This window comes from Mustelus asterias, chromosome 18 (assembly GCF_964213995.1).
Source record: "Mustelus asterias chromosome 18, sMusAst1.hap1.1, whole genome shotgun sequence".
Classification (NCBI taxonomy): domain Eukaryota; kingdom Metazoa; phylum Chordata; class Chondrichthyes; order Carcharhiniformes; family Triakidae; genus Mustelus; species Mustelus asterias.
Genome location: NC_135818.1, coordinates 32,233,063 through 32,253,741, shown reverse-complemented (window position 1 = coordinate 32,253,741; position 20,679 = coordinate 32,233,063). Strand labels below are relative to the sequence as shown.

At 44.8% G+C, this 20,679-nt stretch overlaps 1 protein-coding gene and 1 non-coding gene across 2 annotated transcripts in view; one reads left to right on the top strand and one right to left on the bottom strand.

Annotated features, from left to right (window-relative positions):
• The window catches only part of scfd1 (sec1 family domain containing 1), a 451,124-nt gene that overhangs the window by 296,694 nt on the left and 133,751 nt on the right, over window positions 1–20,679 (bottom strand). The gene's annotated exons all lie outside the window — the stretch shown is intronic.
• Window positions 11,600–11,791, top strand: LOC144507412 (U2 spliceosomal RNA). Its single transcript, XR_013500098.1, has one exon. It is a non-coding gene; the product is annotated as a U2 spliceosomal RNA (small nuclear RNA).

The following is a 20,679-nucleotide window of genomic DNA, read 5'->3' as shown; positions in this document are numbered from 1 at the left end:
TGTATCCACCTTGCCAGCTCACCTCTGGTCCCATGCAACTTCACCTTCTGCCCCAGTCTGCCATGAGGGACCTTGGTCAAAGGCCTTATTGAAGTCCATGTAGACAACATCCACTGCCCTACCCTCATCAATCATCTTCGTCACTTCCTCGAAAAACTCGATCAAGTTCGTGAGGCACGACCTCCCCTTCACAAAACCTAGATAACATCATCCCTGGGAAACAATGTTTCACTAGCAGAGGAGGAATATGGATTTCCCCAAAACGATAGTTATTTATGGATCAATAATTAGGCCGAATGTTTACAGAAACTAACAATGCTACGGTTCCTCGGCTGGACCCCATATTAAGGCTCTTTTTTTTTATACACTGCTGCCATGTTCTCATTTCAATTGTAGAATTACTTTCAGCATTGTTGTATTCTATGAAACTCTTGTAAATTATGGCACTGAAAGTCATTAAGGAAAGGTATCAAGAGATATCTATCTATCTAAAAGTTCAAAAGACTTCTTACACCTGCCAGTGTCAAAAATAATTTCATCTACTCTGTCATGTACAAGTTTATTGTGGTTGAAGATCATTAAGTAGAATATTAGGTTCATGGACCAGATTCTATAGTAGTGGCAAACTGGTGCAGAAGGTGAAGTCGCATGGGATCAGAGGTGAGTTTAAAAATTGGCAAGTCATGTTGCAGCTTTAGAGAACCTTAGTTAAGCCGCACTTGGAAATATAGTGTTCAATTCTGGTCACCACACTACCAGAAAGATGTGGAGACTTTGGAGAGGGTACAGAGAAGATTTATCAGGGTATTGCCTGGTATGGAGGGCATTAGTTATGGAAAAACTTGGTTTGTTCTCACTGGAACGACAAAGGTTGAGGGGCGACCTGATAGAAGTCTACAAGATTATGAGGGGCATGGACAGAGTTAAAAGCTTTTTTGCCAGGGTGGAAGAGTCAATTACTAGGGGGAATAGGTTTAAGGTGAGAGGGGCAAGGTTTAACGAAGATGTACGAGGCAAGTTTTTTTACAGAGGGTGGTGGGTGCCTGGAACTCGCTGCCGGGGGAGTAGTGGAAGCAGATACGAAAGTGAGTTTTAAGGGGCATCTTGACAAATATATGAATAGGATGGGAATAGAGGGATATGGTCCCCGGAAGGGTTGGGGGTTTTAGTTCAGTCGAGCAGCATGGTTGGTGCAGGCTTGGAGGGCCGAAGGGCCTGTTCTTGTACTGTAATTTTCTTTGTTCTTTGTGAGGAGACATTTCTTCATCCAAAGATTGATAAGCTGTGGAATTCATTACCACAAGAAGTAGATGATGCCAAAACATTGAATGTATTCAAAAGGCAGCTGGATATAGCACTTGGGGCGAATGGGATGAAAGGTTATAGGGAAAAAGCAAGATTAGGCTATAGAGTTGGATGATCAGCCAAGATCATAATGAATGATGGAGCAGGCTCAAAGGGCCAAATGGCCTCCTTCTGCTCCTTTCCTCTATGTTTCTATGTATTTCCAAGTTTGCTCATACAAAACTAATGGGGTGCCATAGTGATCGGTGCTGGCTCCCCAGCTATTCACAATATATATTAATGATTTGGATGAGGAACAAAATGTAACATCTCAAAGTTTGCAGATGATACCAAGTTGGGTGGGAGGGTGAACTGTGACGAGGATGCAGAGATCCTTCAGAATGATCTGGACAGACGGGTGAGTGGACAAATCAATGGCAGATGCAGTCTAATTTGGATAAATGTGAGGTTATTCACTTTCAAAGCTAAAACAAGGCTGCAGACTACTACCTGAATGGCTGGAAATTGGGAGAGGGGCGTGTGCAACGGGACCTGGGTGTCCTTACGCACCAGTTGCTGAAGGTAAGCATGCAGGTGCAGCAGACAGTAAAGGCAGCAAATGGTATGTTGGCTTTCATTGTGACAGGTTTCGAGTACAGGGGCAGGGATGTGTTGCTGCAATTATACAGGGTCTTGGTGAGGCCACACAGAGTATATGCAGTTTTGGTCTCCTTTTCTGAGGATGGATGTTCTTGCTCTCGAGGGAGTGCAACAAAGGTTTCCCAGGCTACTTCCGGGGATGGTGAGATTGATGTACGAGGAGAGATTGACTAGGTTGGGATTGTTTTCGCTCGAGTTCAGATGAATGAGGGGGGATCTCATAGAGACTTATAAAATTCTAACAGGACTAGACAGGGTAGATGCAAGGAGGATGTTCCTGATGATGGGTGTATCCAGAACCAGAGGTCATAGTCTGAGGATTCGGGGTGGACCATTTAGGACGGAGATGAGGAGACGTTTCTTCACCCAAAGAGTGGTGAGCCTGTGGAATTCATTACCACAGGAAGTAGTTGATGCCAAAACAGTGAATGATTTCAAGAGGCGGTTAGATATAGTACTTGGGGCGAATTGAGTCAAAGGTTATGGGGAGAAAGCAGGACTAGGCTATTGAGTTGGATGATCAGCCATGATCATGATGAATGGCAGAGCAGGCTCGAAGGGCCAAATGGCCTTCTTCTGCTCCTATCTTCTATGTTTCTATATTTTGTATCTTTTTTCCGATAGAAGATGGTGGAAGAGAGGCGCATGTGGCCCTTGATTATGCTGACTGCTTTCCCGAGGCGACGGGAAGTGTAGATAGAGTCAATGGATGGGAGCTGGTTTGCGTGATGGATTGGGCTACATTCAATCCTTTGTAGCTTCTTGGTCAGAACAGGAGTCATACCAAGCTATGATACAACCGGATAGGATGGAATGAATGGTCAAATACACAGTACTTGTTGTAGAACATGGATAAATGTGAAGTTAACCACTTTGGTCAGAGAAACAGAATGGCAGAGTATTATTGAAATGGTGACAGATCCTTAAGTGTCGATGCAGAAAGAGACCTAAATGTCCGAGTACACCAGTCACTGAAAAAAAGCATGCAGGTACAACAGTTAAGAAGGTTGATCTCTACTGCAGTGTACACGAGTACAGGAGCAAGGATGTCTTACTGCAGCTGTACAGGGCCTTGCTGAGACCACACCTGGAGTATTGCGTACAGTTTTGGTCTTAAGAAAGGAAGGATATATATGCCAGCAAATCTCATTTCCAAACTCCGTGGCCTGGGCCTTGGCTCTTCCCTCTGCGACTGGATTCTGAACTTCCTGACCCACAGACCACAATCAGTAAGGGTAGGCAACAACACCTCCTCCACGATCATCCTCAACACTGGTGCCCCACAAGTCTGTGCTCTCAGCCCCCTACTATTTTCCTCATATACCTATGACCGTGTGGCCAAATTCCCCTCCAATTTGGTTTTAAGGTTTGCTGACGACACCACCGTAGTGGGTCAGATCTCAAACAATGATGAGACAGAGTACAGGAATGAGATACAGAATCTGGTGAACTGGTGCAGCGATAATAATCTCTCCCTCAATGTCGACAAAACGAAGGAGATAGTCATCGACTTCAGGAAGAGTAGTGGAGTACATGCCCCTATCTATATCAACGAGGATGAAGTAGAAATGGTCGGGAGCTTCAAGCTTTTAGGTGCCCAGATCACCAACAACCTGTCCTGATCCCTCCATGCCGACACTATAGTTAAGAAAGCCCACCTACACCTCTACTTTCTCAGAAGACTAAGGAAATTTGGCATGTCAGCTACGACTCTCACCAACCTTTACAGATGCACCATAGAAAGCATTCTTTCTGGTTGTATCACAGCTTGGTATGGCTCCTGCTCTGCCCAAGACCTCAAAAAACTGCAAAAAGTCGTGAATGTAGCCCAATCCATCACACAAACCAGTCTCCCATCTATTTACGCTGTCTACACTTCCCACTGCCTCAGCAAAACAGCCAGCATAATTAAGGACCCCATGTACCCCGGGCATTCTTTCTTCCACCTTCTTCCGTCCAAAATAAGATACAAAAGTCTGAGGTCACGTACCAACAGCTTCTTTCCTGCTGCCATCAGACTTTTGAATGGACCTACCTTGCATTAAGTTGAACTTTCTCTACACCCTAGCTATGACTGTAACACGACATTCTGCACTCTCGCGTTTCCTTCTCTATGAACGGTATGCTTTGTCTGTATAGCAATCAAGAAAAAATACTTTTCACTGTATACCACACGTGACAATAAATCAAATCAAAAATGGATAAATGTGCAGCATAAGATCACTAGACTGATTGCTGGCATGGCAGGATTGTCTTACGAGGAGAGATTGGGTCAACTGGGTCTGTATACAATGGAATTTGGAAAAATGAGCACAGATAAAATTCTGACTGGATGTAGACTGCGCCCTGCCAGCTGATTGGCAAGGCGAGCCGGTAAGATCACGAGAGAGTCGAGAAATCAGATTCATGCCCGATTTCTCGTCTCTCGCAATCTTACCAGCACAGATGTCTGGCGCAATAGGCCTCGCATCCATTTCTAGCACAAGGCTGAATAATTTATTCAAATTTATTTTGATATGATTTTACATAGATTTAATGAGCCCAGGACATTATCGTCCAGGCTCACTTGCCTGTGTAACCTCGCCAGGAGTGTTTCTCTCCGGCAAGAATCACAGCTGGTCCCCAGAAGCAGGGACCAGTCGCGATGGCCTCGAAGGTCGAACCGGAGGCCATTAACATCCCCCAGGGAGGTCAGGGGCGGGGCAGGGGGCTGCCCCATCTGGCTCCAAGAAGATCGCACATATCGACACAGACATCAAGTTTCTACAAACATGCAAGAAAGCAGACAAGACACCGAAAGGACTACGGATCACGAACCCACTCAGGTCAACCTATAACATAGACTACGCTGAGAGTCTTTGCCGTCGCACCTCTCTCACCCTCCTCAACCACCTCATACACCCGCTCTACAGCAAACGCCGCAGCCTGGAAACCATTCTCAACTTGCGCTCGGGACGCAGACCAGCTGCGAAACTCTGCCAAGCAGACGAGACAAAGGAACTACACCATCTACATGCACACCAAGAACAGGAAACTCGAGAAACTCGGCATCACCACCAGCAGCAACCAAGCCCCCCCCCGCCCCGGTACCACAGTAGAAAACAGTACCACTGCAGGAAAATCCATTGTCAACTTGTCCGACTACACACTTCAACCAGATGAAATCGAAGTTCTCAGCCGAGGGCTCAACTTTTGTCCCACTACCAAAATAGACCCCATCAGTCTCGCAGCGGACACAGAGGAATTCATCAGGCGAATGAGGCTGCGGGAGTTCTTCCACAAACCCCAAGAGGCCAACAGTGAACACAATGAGACAGCCAATGAACCGGAACAGCTGAGAGATCCGCTGTGCAACCGAAGAGGAAAGAGTCGAATTGGACTCCTCCGGAAGGCCGCTGCCCTCGACTTGACATGTATGCCCAAGCCATCAGGAGGTGCGTCAACACCAAATTCATCAGCCGCACTCACAAGACAGCCCCGAACATCACCCAAGCACAACGCAACACCATCCGCGCTCTCAAGACCAACCGCAACATTGTCATCAAACCAGCAGACAAAGGAGGGGCCATCGTCATACTGAACAGAACGGATTACTGCAAAGAAGTGTACCGACAACTGAACAACGAGGAACACTACAGACAGTTACCCACAGATCCGACCAAAGAACACACCCGTCAACTCAACACTCTGATCAAAACCTTTGATCCGGACCTTCAAAACACCCTCCGTGCTCTCATCCCACGTACTCCACGAGTTGGAGATCTCTACTGCCTCCCAAAAATACAGAAGGCAAACGCACCCGGCCGTCCCATCGTTTCAGGCAATGGAACCCTGTGCGAGAACCTCCAACAAGTTCCATCCCACCATCAGACTCACCATGGACTACTCTCCGGAATCGGTTGCATTCTTGGACACACGCATCTCCATTAAGGACGGTCACCTCAGCACCTCACTGTACCGCAAGCCCACGGATAACCTCATGATGCTCCACTTCTCCAGCTTCCACCCTAAACATGTTAAAGAAGCCATCCCCTACGGACAAGCCCTCCGAATACACAAGATCTGCTCGGATGAGGAGGATCGCAACAGACACCTCCAGACGCTGAAAGATGCCCTCATAAGAACAGGTATATGGCGCTCGACTCATCGATCAACAGTTCCGACGCGCCACAGCGAAAAACCGCACCGACCTCCTCAGAAGACAAGCACAGGACACGGTGGACAGAGTACCCTTCGTCGTCCAGTACTTCCCCAGAGCGGAGAAGCTACGGCATCTCCTCCGGAGCCTTCAACATGTCATTGATGAAGACGAACATCTCGCCAAGGCCATCCCCACACCCCCACTTCTTGCCTTCAAACAACCACGCAACCTCAAACAGACCATTGTCCGCAGCAAACTACCCAGCCTTCAGGAGAACAGTGACCACGACACCACACAACCCTGCCACAGCAACCTCTGCAAGACGTGCCAGATCATCGACACGGATGCCATCATCTCACATGAGAACACCATCTACCAGGTACACGGTACCTACTCTTGCAACTCGGCCAACGTTGTCTATCTGTTACGCTGCAGGAAAGGATGTCCCGAGGCATGGTACATTGGGGAAACCATGCAGACGCTACAACTACGGATGAATGAACACCGCTCGACAATCACCAGGCAAGACTGTTCTCTTCCTGTGAGGGAGCACTTCAGCAGTCACGGGCATTCAGCCTTGGATCTTCAGGTAAGCGTTCTCCAAGGCGGCCTTCACAACACAGGACAGCGCAGAGTCGCTGAGCAGAAACTGATAGCCAAGTTCCGCACACGAGGACGGCCTAAACCGGGATGTTGGATTTATGTCACATTATCAGTAACCCCCACAGCTTGCCTCCTGGACTTGCAGAATTTCACTAGCTGTTCTGTCTGGAGACAATACACATCTCTTTAACCTGTGTTGAATGCTCCCTCCACCCACATTGTCTGTACATTTAAGACCTGGCTGGCTGTAGGATTCGCATTCTAATCAGTATTCTGCAACTTGATTCTGTCTGTTTGCACTGTTTGAGAGCAGATTTCCACTCCATCTGACGAAGGAGCAGTGCTCCGAAAGCTTATGGTATTTGCTACCAAATAAACCTGTTGGACTTTAACCTGGTATTGTGAAGTTTCTTACTGTGTTCACCCCAGTCCAACGCCGGCATCTCCACACCAACTGGCTCTGCCAGTCTGGCACTGCCCACCAGGCACTGGACAGTGCCAAGGGGGTGGGGTCAGACAGAGAGGCCAGTTGTTGGTACGTAGATTAGATTCCCTACAGTGCAAAGACCATTCAACCCATCAAGTCTGCACCGACTCCGAGTGTCTTACCCAGGTTCTCTGCTCTGGTAAGATTGCCTCTTTTGGCTGGGGCTCTGGAATAAGGGGTCACAATCTCAGGATATGGGGTAGGCCAGTTAGGACTGAGAGGAGGAAAAACTTCCTAACTCGTAAGAATCACAGAATCCCTATGATGCAGAAGAGGCCATTTGGTCCATCAAGTCTGCACCGATTCTCAGAGTATTTTACCCAGGCCCTCTCTCCTGCCCTATCACTGTAACCCCACACATGCAGCGGCAGGACGGACAGCTGGAATGGAAAAGTGGAACAATGGACGAGAGAAAGAAGGATGATAGAATGGATGAATGAGATGAAACAAAATGAAATAAAATAAATGGAAATAGGGTGAAGGTGGAGAAGAGAGTTTGTGCTCTGAAGTTGTTGAACTCAATGTTCACTCCAGAAGGCTATAAAGTGCCCAATCGGAAGATGAGGTGCTGTTCATCCAGTTTGCATTGGGGTTCACTGGAACATTGCAAAAAGCCAAGGATGGACATTTGGAAAGGAGAGCAGGATGGTGTGTTGGAAGTGACAAGCGACAGGAAGGTCTGGGTCCTGCTTGCAGATGGACCGAAGATGTTCAGCAAAGCAGTCACCCAGTCTGCGTTACGTCTCTCCAAAGTAGAGTAGACCGCAATGGGAGCAGTGAATGCAATAGACCAGCGCTCCTTCACCTGAAATGGGTGCTTAGGACCTGGGACCACCATCCCAGCAGGAAGGAGGTAAAGGGGCAGGTGTTGCACCTTCTATGATTGCATGGCAAGTTGCCTTGGGCAGGGGGTGAGGTGTTGGATGCAATGGAGGAGTGGACCAGGGTGTCCCGGTTCCTGTGGAATGAGACAGGTGGAGGTGAGGGTAAGATGTTTTGAGTAGTGGCATCTTGCTGGAGTTGGCAGAAATGGCGGAGGATGATCCTTTGAATGTGTAGACTGGTGGGGTGAAAAGTGAGGACAAGGGAGACCTTATCCTGGTTCTGAAAGAGAGCAGTGGTCTGGGGATGGGTTGGATGTAGTTGAGAGCCCTGTCAACCACAGTGGGTGGAAACCTATGATTGAGGAAGGAGGAAGACATATCGGCAGCACTATTTTGGAAAGTGATATCATCATAACAGATGTCTCAGAGCTGAAGGAACTGAGAGAATGTGATGGAGTTCTTACAGGATGTGGGGTGTGAAGAGCTGTAGTTAAGGTAGTTGTGGGAGTCAGTGGGCTTGTAATGGATGCTAGTGGACAGTTTATCACCAGAAATAGAGACAGAGAGGTCAGGGAAGGGAAGTATCAGAATTGGACCATGTGAAGGTGATAAGAGGGGCGGAAATTGATAGCAAAATTGATAAATTTTTCCAGATCCAGGCTAGAGCATGAAGTGGCACCGAAATAGTCATCAATGTACCAATAAAGGAGTTGCGAGAGGGGGCTAGAGTCAGACTGGAACAGGGAATGCTCCACGTAACCCATAAAGAGACAAGCATAACTTGGACCCATGCGGGTGCCCATAGCCACACCTTTTATTTGTCCCCATAGTATAAATCTCTGCTAATTCTGTTTGCTCTAAGCTCTGACGAAGGATCATCTAGACTCAAAACGTCAGCTCTATTCTCTCCCAACAGATGCTGTCAGACCTGCTGAGATCTTCCAGCATTTTCTATTTTTATTTAAGATTCCAGTATCTGCAGTATTTTATTTTTATTCTATGTTTCTTTGTTTATTCCATCATGCCACTCATGATGTTGTAATTGTATATACTTTGAGAAGTGTAAATCACACAGGTAGACTTGTGCTATTTGACTGATATTTCAAAGCGATTAATATGTCAGCTATCTAAGGAATTACTCTGAAAGAAATGTTACCAATGTATAACCACAGGTCTGGGTACTGCTATAGCTCATACTTGCATCTATTACCATTGATTTACTGAATTGGATGTCTAACTTCGGCTGCTCAATTTGTAAAGTAATGCTATCCATTAACGTTCTGCTACTCAGCTGTGAGGTAATGCTTGGTTACACTTATACATGTCTATTAAGCAAATGCCCAACTTTTAACTGTTTTATTTGTGACCAATAGATGTTTTGGTGCATAATTCGTAGTCTGGCTTCTTGATGATTTGGCAAGAAAGGGCTGCTTAAGGGTAACCCGACTGATGGTTAAGTTTAATTTGTTTTGATCCAAACTGCTCAGTGTAATCAAAAACTGTTCAGGAAATTGAATCAGGCAGAATTCATCTACACTGGGAGGGAAAAGTGCAGACAGCTCCTTAGAAGTTAAAAAGGGGGGAAAATAAGACTTCTTTGCCCTCTTGGCATATTAGTTGCTGATTCTTTTACAATGATTAGCACATGCAGTTTCTCAGATCACGCATCCGACGACGCCCAAGTTGGGGTGCAATACATCTTGTCAGCTTGGATCAATTTCCACCCCTCTTATGGGGACTTTGAATCGAATTCAGCTGGAATTTGGTTTTTGAGCAAGGAATGGATTTAGGTTTGTCCAGTCTACTCTGAGCATTGGCTTTGTAACTTTAATAATGGAGCAATTTTTTTCAAGTTGTACATTAATAATCTATTAGCAATAAAATAACCACTTTATGTTATTTATGTTGCTTAATTTGAATAACTGAACAATTCAATTCAGCTTTGAACTATCCAGGAATAGAATGCATTAGATGAAAGATAATTGAAAAAATAGACTGCCAATGCATTGCAAAATTTACTCCAAGTATCATGCTTCATGGGATATGAAGCAAAGTGACCAGCTGGAGCGTTGCACTGCAACTGTCAAAATATTTATTAAAATCATTATTGCCAAAACTGTGGAGCCATTTGTCATTTGTTTTTTTCTGGTATTTCTTGGCTGTTGTTGGGATGCACTGAAATATCTGGCTGGAAAACCAAAAATTGTTGACAATGATACATTACTGACAGACTATGCCAGGGAAGTAAGGGGGACTGCCATTCTTCCAGTATTATAAAGAGAATGCATTTATTTCATAAAGAATGTCAATCAATAAAACATTGTGTGCTCACCTTCTCTAATATAAAATATTTAAGATGTAACACCCAAGAAATCATGATCCACTTTCAAAGCTATTGATATCAATAACATTTTAATCATGTGTTACTGGACATAATGTCCTACATTAAGTTTGTTCTAGAATCACTGAATCAATTCCAAATTAAATTGAGAAATTGAAAACTCTATCATTTAATAATTTTGGCAAACGTAGTTCACAGCATTCCACATGCAAGTGCTAGAAAGGTCAAGTGCATCTCCTCTTTAGCTGATGATCAACAGCCTTCTGAAAGTCAGTTCAAACATACCAGATGTTGAAATAAACGAATGAACAGTTGAACAACCAGACTTAATTTTATTTAAATTTAGTGCAAGCCATTCTCATGGTTCATACAAAGACATGTAGGTTTGGTGGATTGGCCATGTGAAATTGCCCCTTAGTGTCGGGGGATTAACAGAGTAAATATGTGGGGTCACAGTGATAGGGCCTGGGTGGGACTGCTGTCGGGCTGAATGGCCTCCTTCTGTACTGTAGGGATTCTATACTAATCAGTCAAGTGAACAGCAAAAAATTGAGAATGGGAGTAGCTTTGAAAACAACTGGAACAATTGAAAAAGATGCCACCATCAAAAATATACAGGTTTTAAAATTATTGGAAATAGAACAGGACAAAATGAGTTGGGATAATTAGATGCACATATGCAAAATGGATTCCATTTCTATGAACTAAAACTATAATGTTTCAAACTAAACTTTTATTGAAACTTCACAATCATATATTTCCTCCTCTTCTCCGCACAATTCTCTGGGTTAACCAGCAATAGAAGGGGTTTTATAAATGTTACTGAAAAAGGTAATGAGGTTGAGTTGGGGTTGGGAATGGCTGAGGGCCAACATTCCATTTGCCTTCCCTGTTAGGTGCTGAACTTGCATACGCTTCTCGGCCTTTTGGCTAAGATGAAGTGTAGTTATGCGGATGCTGCACTTGGTTGAGGCCATTGGGTTACATTTAAGCTTCATTTTCATATGAAGCAATTTTTAAAAGCGGCATCTCGGCCTTTTGGCTAAGATGCAAATGAGATCAAGCCTTGGAGGAGGAAGACCTGCGCCTCCTCCAATCAGCTTGGCTCATGTAGATCAGGCCCAAGACAGGAGTGGAGGCCCTGTCTTGTCAGCTTGGATCGGAAATGTCTCAACTTGTTGAGACTCTGAATTGGACTTGGTTTGGTTGAATTGGAAAAGTATAAAAAAAACAAAAAAAAAACTAGCTTTTTCTGATTCATCGCTTCTCGGCCTTTTGGCTAAGATCAAGTGTAGTACCGATATGCTGTACTTGGTTGAAGTCATTAGGTTACATTTTAGGTTCATTTGAAGCAATATTTAAAAGCGGCATCTCTGCTTTTTGGCTGAGATGCAAATGAGATCAAGCCTTGGAGGAGATGCAATGCCTACTCCAATCAGCTTGGATCATGTAGATCAAGCCCAAGACAGGAGGTGAGAGCCCTGTCTTGTCAGCTTGGATCGGGAATGTCTCAACTTGTTGAGACTCTGAATTGGACTTGATTTGATTGAATTGGATTTTTTTTTTTTAAATAGCTGTTTCGGATTTAGGCATGAGGACCCCCAAATCCCTGTTGCAGCCTTCTGCAGTCTTTCTCAATTTAAATAATATTCAGCTCCTTTATTCTTCCTACCAAAGTACATAACTTCAATTTTCCTACATTATATTCCATCTCCCAAGTATTTGCCCACTCACTTAACCTGTCTGTATCCCTCTGTAGACTCTGTCATCACCACTTGCCTTCCCGCCTATCTTTATGCCAGCTGCAAATCTGGCAAATAGTACATTCACTTGCCTCATCCAAGAAATATATATTGTAAACAATTGTGACCCCAGCACAGATCCTTGTGACACTCCACTAGTTACAGGTTCCCATCTCAAAATGCCAACTCTGTCTTCTACTCGTCACCCCAACACCATGACCTCTTATCTTATTAAGTAGCCTTAAGTAGTATTGTGCAGTTCCTTAGGGAACACTTTTGGGAAATCTACTGGTTCCCCTTTATATATCCTGCTCATTGCCACCTCAAAGAATTCTAATAAATTTGTCAGGCATGGTGTAGAGCAGGGTCAGGCCAAGTCCAAGCGAGTGATAGTGGTATGAGACTCGATAGTCAGGGACACAGAAGGGTGTTTTTCGGTGGATGCAACAATACTCGAGGGTGGTGTGTTGCCTCCCTGGTACTGGGGTCCTGGATGTCTCGGAGCAGGTACACGGCATCCTGAAATGGGAGGGTAAACAGACAAATGTCATTGTCCATGTTGGCACTAATGATATAGGCAAGAAGAGGGAAGAGGTCCTGCGAAGACAGTACAGGAAGTTAGGTAGGGACCTAAAAAGCAGGACCTCTAGGGTTGTGATCTCAGGATTACTCCCCGTACCACATGCTAGTGAGGCTAGGAGCAGGGAGATAGTACAGTTGAACACATGGCTAAAGAGCTGGTGTAGGAGGGTGGGCTTCAGATATATGGATCATAAGGATGTCTTCTGGGGAAGGTGGGACCTGTACAAGGAGGATGTTGCACCTGGAGGGACACCAATAACCTGGGCGGGAGATTTGCTCGTGATGTTCGAGGGCAGTTTAAACTAGTGTGGCAGGGGGCTGGGAACCGGAACAGCAGACCAGTCAGAATAGGGACTAGGGAAAAAAGCGAGACTGAAACAAACATAGCACAGAGTAAGAACAGGCAAAGCCAGGCTTTGCAGGGCTCGGCAGGGCTAGAGGTCTGGAGTGTATTTGCTTCAATGCAAGAAGTATAATAGGTAAAACAGATGAACTGAGAGCCTGGATTACTGCATGGAATTATAGAAACATAGAAAAACTACAGCACAAACAGGCCCTTCGGCCCACAAGTTGTGCCGAACACATCCCTACCTTCTAGACCTACCTATAACCCTCCATCCTATTACACTCCATGTACTCATCCAGGAGTCTCTTAAAAGACCCTATTGAGTTCGCCTCCACCACCACTGACAGCAGCCGATTCCACTCACCCACCACCCTCTGTGTGAAAAACTTACCCCTAACATCTTTAACATCCCTAACATCTAACATTATGATGTTATTGCAATTACGGAGACATGGTTAAAGGAGGGACAGGACTGGCAGCTTAACATTCTGGGATATTGTTGTTTTAGACAGGACAGAAGGTGATACAAAAGGGGGTGGGCAAGGTGCATAGCTGATTAGGGAGCACATCACAGCTGTATTGAGGGAGGACACATTGGAGGGATCTTGTAGTGAGGTATTATGGGTGGAGGTCAAGAATAAGAAGTGTGAAATCACAAGTATGTTATAGACCTCCCAACAGCCCGCAGGAGACAGAGGAACAGTTGTGTAGTCAGATACTGAGAACGTGTGAAAAAAGCAAGGTAGTTGTGGTGGGTGACTTTAACTTCCCCCATATTGACTGGGACTCCCTTACAGCCAAGGGCTCGGATGGAGAGCAATTTGTTCAATGTGTCCAGGAGGGCTTTCTGATACAGTATGTTGACAATCCAACCAGGGAGTGGGCAATACTAGACTTGGTACTGGGGAATGAGGCAGGCCCGGTGATCGATGTTTCAGTGTGGGAGCAATTTGGGCTTAGCGACCATAATTCCACAAGATTTCAGGTAGTTGTGGATAAGGACAAGAGTGACCCTAGGGTGAGGGCACTTAATTGGGCGAGGACCAATTACACCCAAATTAGACAGGAACTGGGGAATGTGGATTGGGAGCGGCTATTTGAGGACAAATCCATGCCTGGCATGTGGGAGGCTTTTAAAGGCCAGTTGATTGAAGTGCTGAACAGGCATGACCCTGCAAAAATGAAGGATAGAAATGGCAGGATTCGGGAACCACAGATGACAAGGGAAATTGTAAGCTTAGTCAAATGGAAAAAGGAATCATACGATAGGCATAGGCATCTAAAAACTGACGAAGCCCTTGTGGAGTACAGTGAAAGTAGAAAGGAACTTAACCGTGGAATTAGGAGGGCTAAAAGGAGCCATGAAATGTCTTGAGCAAACAGAGTCAAGGAGAATCCCAAGGCTTTTTTTGAATATATTAGGAGCAAGAGGGTAAGCAAAAGAAAGACTCAGCCTCCTCAAGGACAATGGAGGAGTGGAGCCACAGGAAGTGGGTGAGATCCTTAATGAGTACTTTGTATCGGTATTCACCAAGGAGAAGGACATGACGGATGTCGAGGTCAGGGATAGATGTGTGACCACTCTAGAGAATGTCAATATGTCGAAGGAGGAAGTGTTGGGTATTTTAAATTGCAATAAGGTAGACAAGTCCCCAGGGCCGGATGGGATCTGTTCCAGGTTACTGTGGGAGGCAAGGGGCAAAATAGCTGGGGTCTTAACAGATATCTTCACATCCTCTTGGACCACAGCCATGGTTCCAGAGGACAGGAGAATAGCCAATGTTGTTCCCTTGTTTAAGAAGGGAAGCAGGAATAATCCAGGAAATTTTAGGCTGGTGAGCCTGATGTCATAGAATCTACAGTGCAGAAGGCGGCCATTCGGCCCATTGAGCCTGCACCGACAACAATCCCATCCAGATCTCATCCCTGGAACCCCACATATTTACAGTCCTAATTCCCCTGACACTAAGGGGCAAATTTATCATGGCCAGTCAACCTAACCTGCAAGTCTTTGGACTATGGGAGGAAACCGGAGCACCCAGAGGAAACCCACCCAGACAAGGGGAGAATGTGCAAACTCCACACAGACAGTGACCCAAGGTCGGAATTGAACCTGGGTCCCTGATGCTGTAAGGCAGCAATGCTAACCACTGTCACTGTGTTAGTGGTGGGGAAGCTTTTGGAGAAGATACCAAGGGACTGGGTATATGTACATTTGGAAGAAAATGGACTGGTTAGCGACAGACCGCATGGTTTTGTATGGGGAAGGTCATGTCTCACCAACTTGATAGAGTTTTTTGAAGAGGTAACAAAGATGAGGGAAGGGCTGTGTATGTATTTTGTATGGACTTCAGTAAGGCGTTTGACCAGGTCCCACATGGCAGACCAGTACAAAAAAATAAAATCACATGGGATTCAGAGTGGGTTGTCTAAATGGATACAGAACTAGATTGGTGACAGAAGACAGTAGCGGTGGGTGTTTTTCAGAATGGAGACCTGTAGATAGTGGTGTTCTACAGGGATCAGTGCTAGGAACTCTGTTGTTTGTAGCATATATAAATGAGCTGGAGGAAAATGTGGGAGGTCTGATTGGTAAGTTTGTAAATAACACAAAGATTGGTGGAGTTGCTGATAGTGCCGGGAATTGTCAGAGGATACAACAGTGCATAGATAGATTGGAGACTTGGGCATATAAATGGCAAATGGAGTTTAATCTGAACAAATGTGAGGGGATGCATTTTGGAGGATCAAAATTAGATGTGAATTAGACTGTAAATGACAGAGCCTTTAGGAACATTAACATAAAAGTGGTAACACAGGTGATTAAGAAAGCATGTGGCATGCTTGCCTTCATCAGCTGGGGCATTGAGTACAAGAGTTGGGAAATCATGTTGCAGCTATAGAAAACCTTGGTTCAGCCACATTTGGAGTATTGCATGCAGTTCTGGTCACCACACTACCGGAAGGACATGGACCTAGTAAGGGCAGAAGGTTTTTTTTAGTTTAGTTAGGACATCATGATCAGCGCAGGCTTGGAGGGCCGAAGGGCCTGTTCTTGTGCTATACTTTTTTTTGTTCTTTGATTTCACGTTCATGAAGGCATGTTGACACTGCTTAATGATATATGTACTTCTAAATGCTAGACTATTATATCGTTTACATTGGACTTGAGTAGCATTTTCCCAATGACAGATGTTAAGCTCACTGGCCTTTAGTTACCTGTTTTTTTTTGTCTCCCTCCCTTTACGTTGGCAGCTTTCCAATCCTCTGGGATTTTTTCAGAATTTAAGGATTCTTGGAAGATTACATCAGTGCAACTCATCCAATCAAGGGGACTAATTGGTCTTTAGCCCCATTAGTTTCCCTAGCACTTTTTCCTCTCGTGGTCATCATTTAGTTATTTCCTCCCCCCAACCCCACTTTTGCCCCTTCATTATTTAGTATTTTGCAATGTTATTAGTGTCTTCCACCATGAAGACTGATGCAACGTATTTATTTAACTTCGTTCATCTCCTGGTTCCCCATTATTGTTTCTCCAGTCTCATTCTCTAAAAGGGCCTATGTTCACTTTGGCTTCTCTCTTCCTTTTTATATATTTGAAGATGCTCTTACTGTCCATTGTTATATTACATGGCAGTTCACCCTCAGTTTCTCTTCTTATTTGTGGTCATCCTTTGATGGTTTTTAAAACTTTCCCATTTTTCTGGCTTATTACTAATCTTTCCCACATTGCATGATTTTTTTTTTCTTTCATTTATCCCCTTCCTCGAATCCTTCTTCTTCACTGGGATATATCTTTGCTGTGAGTCATTAACTATTTTTATAAATGTCTGCCATTGCTGATCAACCATCCCTTCTGCTAAACTCCTTTCCCAGGCCACTCCAGCCAACTCTGTCCTCATTGTAATCACCCTTATTTAAATTTAGCAGTTATTTTGGACCCAACTTTCTCATTCTCAAACTGGATGCTAAATTCTACTGTGTTTTGGCCACTGTTACTTAGGGAATCTTTTACCTTGAGATTGTTTATTAAAATTGTCTCATTGCACATTATCCAAAATAGCCTGCTCCCTGGTCGGATGTACAACATATTATTCTAGGAAACTGTCCTGAATACATGCTCTGAATATTTCCTCATGGCTACCTCTCCCAATTTGATTTTCCCAATCCACATGAAGATTAAAGTCATCCATGATTAATATAATGCTTCTTTTTTTCCATGCCTTGATTATCTCCTGATTTATTCTCCATCCTATAGCATAGCAATTGTTAGGGGACAAAAGACTACTCCCACCAGTAGTTTTTTCCCCTATTATTTCTTACCTCCATCCACATGGACTTGACATTTTCCAATCCAAGACCATTTCCTGCCATCATACTTATTCCTTCTCATACTAACAAAGCTACCCCACCAGCTTTTCCTTCCTGCTGGCCCTTACACAACTCTGAAAATTTAGTTCCCAGCTTTGATCTATTTGTAACAACTCCTCTGTAATGGCGATAAGATCATATCCATTAACCTCAATTTGTGCTGTTAAGTTTATTTATTAGTGTCACAATTAGGCTTAATTGTAACTGCAATGAAGTTACTGTGAAAATCCCCGAGTCACCACACTCCGGAACCTGTTTGGGTGCACTGAGGGAGAATCTAACATGGCTAATGCACCTAACCAGCATGTCTTTTAGAGGGAGGAAACCGGAGCACCCGGTGGAAATCCACGCAAACTCGGGGAGAACGTGGAAACACCACACAGACAGGTCCCTGGTTCATTTATTCAATAAATAATTCATTTATTGTATGCCAAATACAACCTGCATTTAAGAGCCATTAATTTTGCCTTTTTACCATTTTTTCTCCCCATTGACAGCATTTGATGCTTTTTATATGTCTCTCCCTTCCTGTCACACTCTGGGCATCATAACCTAAATAGCTGCCTTGCAATGCTGCCATATCTTTTTGCTTTACAAGCCTATGTATTCCCCCTCCAGAACCATCTTTCATCCCATTGTTCAGATGTAGGCCGTCCCAATGGTACAGTCCCCACTTTGGTACTGATGCCCCACAAACCAAAATCCACTCTCCCACACCAGTCTTTCGAGTATTTATCTCTCTAATTTTATGCACCCTATGCCAATTTGCACACGCCTCCCCCCCCCCAATGAAAGTTCCTCTTCAGTCCACAAGAGTTATCCTGAACCCTGGCACCAGGTGGGCAACACAGCTGCCTGGACGCTTGCTCCTTGCTACAGAGAACAGTGTCAACTGCCTTCACTATACTGTTCACTACAATCTTATGAGTTCCCCACTTGAACCACAAATCCTGCCAGTACCACAGTGCCATGGTCAGTCAGTTCTCCCACCTAACAGCCTCCACTCTCATCCAACTAAGCTGAAACAACCTTAAAGTTGTTGGTGAATTGCAGAGACTGACACTCCTCCACTCCTGCCCTCTGGGGTCCTCTTACCCATCTTAGCTGCAGTAAAATACTCCTGCCCCTGACCACTTTCCAAACCAGAAAATTCTATCATAAAGGCTATGACCCTTCCCTTCTTGAAACAAAGCATCAAGGCAACTCTCACGCTCCCTAATGTGTTGCCTCTAGTTCAATGACTCTGAGCTCCTCAAACCACAGATACTTATTGCAGGTATGTTTGCCCGAGATAACACCAGTATCCATAAACTCCAACACACTGCAGCCTTAACACATCAGCCGTCCTGCCATAAGTGGAAACTGCGCATCTTTCCAAAGAAACATAAAATCTAAGAGATAAGCATTATTTAAGATTACAAAAAAATATAAGTTTTGAACGACCAAAGTTCCAAGTTGCAGTATTGACACTTGAACGTTAAGTTTGATAACATTACCCAGCTCATTTCCAAAAGGAAGTCACTTAAGAAATTGCATAAGGTATGAAAATTGCAATGATATCCTAGTGTTTATTGATGTAGTGTTCAATGGTTGTATAGTTTCAAATATCCTTATTTTCAAAAGGACCCTGGAATAGCATTGAGCGTTATAAAAGTGATAAGAATCTGCCAATGCACTCACTGAAGTGAAGCATCAAAGGTTTATAAAAAAACAAAGATTGTTCACAGAATGAGAATTTTTTTAAAAGACATCACTGAAAATTGTTTTCTTGCCTGTTTTTGGGTGCAAAAACTTGGTAAAGTCAGGCATGAGCGAGTAGCGCGATCTGCGCCCACCCCTGCGCCAGTTCCGTTTACCAAGGCCCAAAAATGGCCGCAACCAGGACTGCCACGCCCAAAGTGGCAGAGACGTCCATTTAAATGCATTTGCATGCGTTTAAATTGACTTAATGGGCTGCACGCCCAACCTTACCAGCAATTCCCACTTTACCATCACGCTCGCCCATCCAGATTTGGTGCAAAACATGCTGCACAAACGTCCTATTCGGGCGCTCCAGTTAGTGCGGAGGTAAGTGCCGAGTGTCCGACAGCTCTCTGCTTGAGATTAGTGGTGGGGGGACAGGGGGACCACTGCCACTCTGCCTGTGATCAGTGAGGTGGCAGGGGGTTCTGCTGCCACTCTGCCTGAGATCAGTGAGGGGGAAGGGGATGGTCCACTGACACTCTGCCTGAGATCGGTGGGGAAAGGGGCCAGTAATGTCTGTGGGGGCCAGGGGGAGGCATTATTCAACCCAGGAGCAATGTGGCAGGGGAGTCGCATTCTATCATTTTATTTCTGCGCATGCGCAGTTGGAGGCACTTATTGGAGTTGCGTTAAACCCCGCCCACAGGCTTGTGCAGCGCAATTCAGAATTGCTGATATTTTTGCAGGGGGGGGCACCTGAGAACGGGTCGGATCTGAAACACACTCAGTTTCAAGTCCGCCCAGCACTTAGAATCAAATGGTAAAATAGGGTCCAGACTGTTTGATTGAAGAGAGAGTAAATTGTTTATTAGTTTTCCTTTCTTGCTTACTTTTTCAGGACTACAATTTACAGACACTTGGTGCCCCTGGTACAAGGCCTTGTGAAGCACCCATTCTGCACGTGATCATTAACAATTTTGGCAGCCATGATGAGGTGGTGAGAAAGAAAGAGCCCAGGAGCTGAACTCAATATTCACTGGATATGGAAGAAATACAGGAAGGCAACCCAATTTTTACTCCCCTTAGTGTTGAAATCAACTACAGTGCCCCGCTGCAGTTAACAGCTGAGGTCAACTAACATGGGAAGCACAAATCAATGATAGTACCTTGGACATCTAAGTCAGAATGGCTCAGTTCCATATTGTAGTTACCAACTCAGTAATGAGAAGACAAGCTTTCCAGTTGAGAAACACTTAGAAACATAGAAAAACTACAGCACAAAAGACGCCCTTCGGCCCCACAAGTTGTGCCAAACATATTCCTACCTTTTAGGCCTATCTATAACCCTCCATCCCATTAAGTCCCATGTACTCATCCAGGAGTCTCTTAAAAGACCCTATTGAGTTCGCCTCCACCACCACTGACGGCAGCCAATTCCACTCGCCCACCACCCTCTGTGTGAAAAACTTCCCCTAACATCTCCCCTGTACCTACCCCCCAGCACCTTAAACCTGTGTCCTCTCATAGCAGACATTTCCACACTGAGAATAAGCCTCTGAGAGTCCACCCGATCGATGCCTCTCAACATCTTATACACCTCTATTAGGTCTCCTCT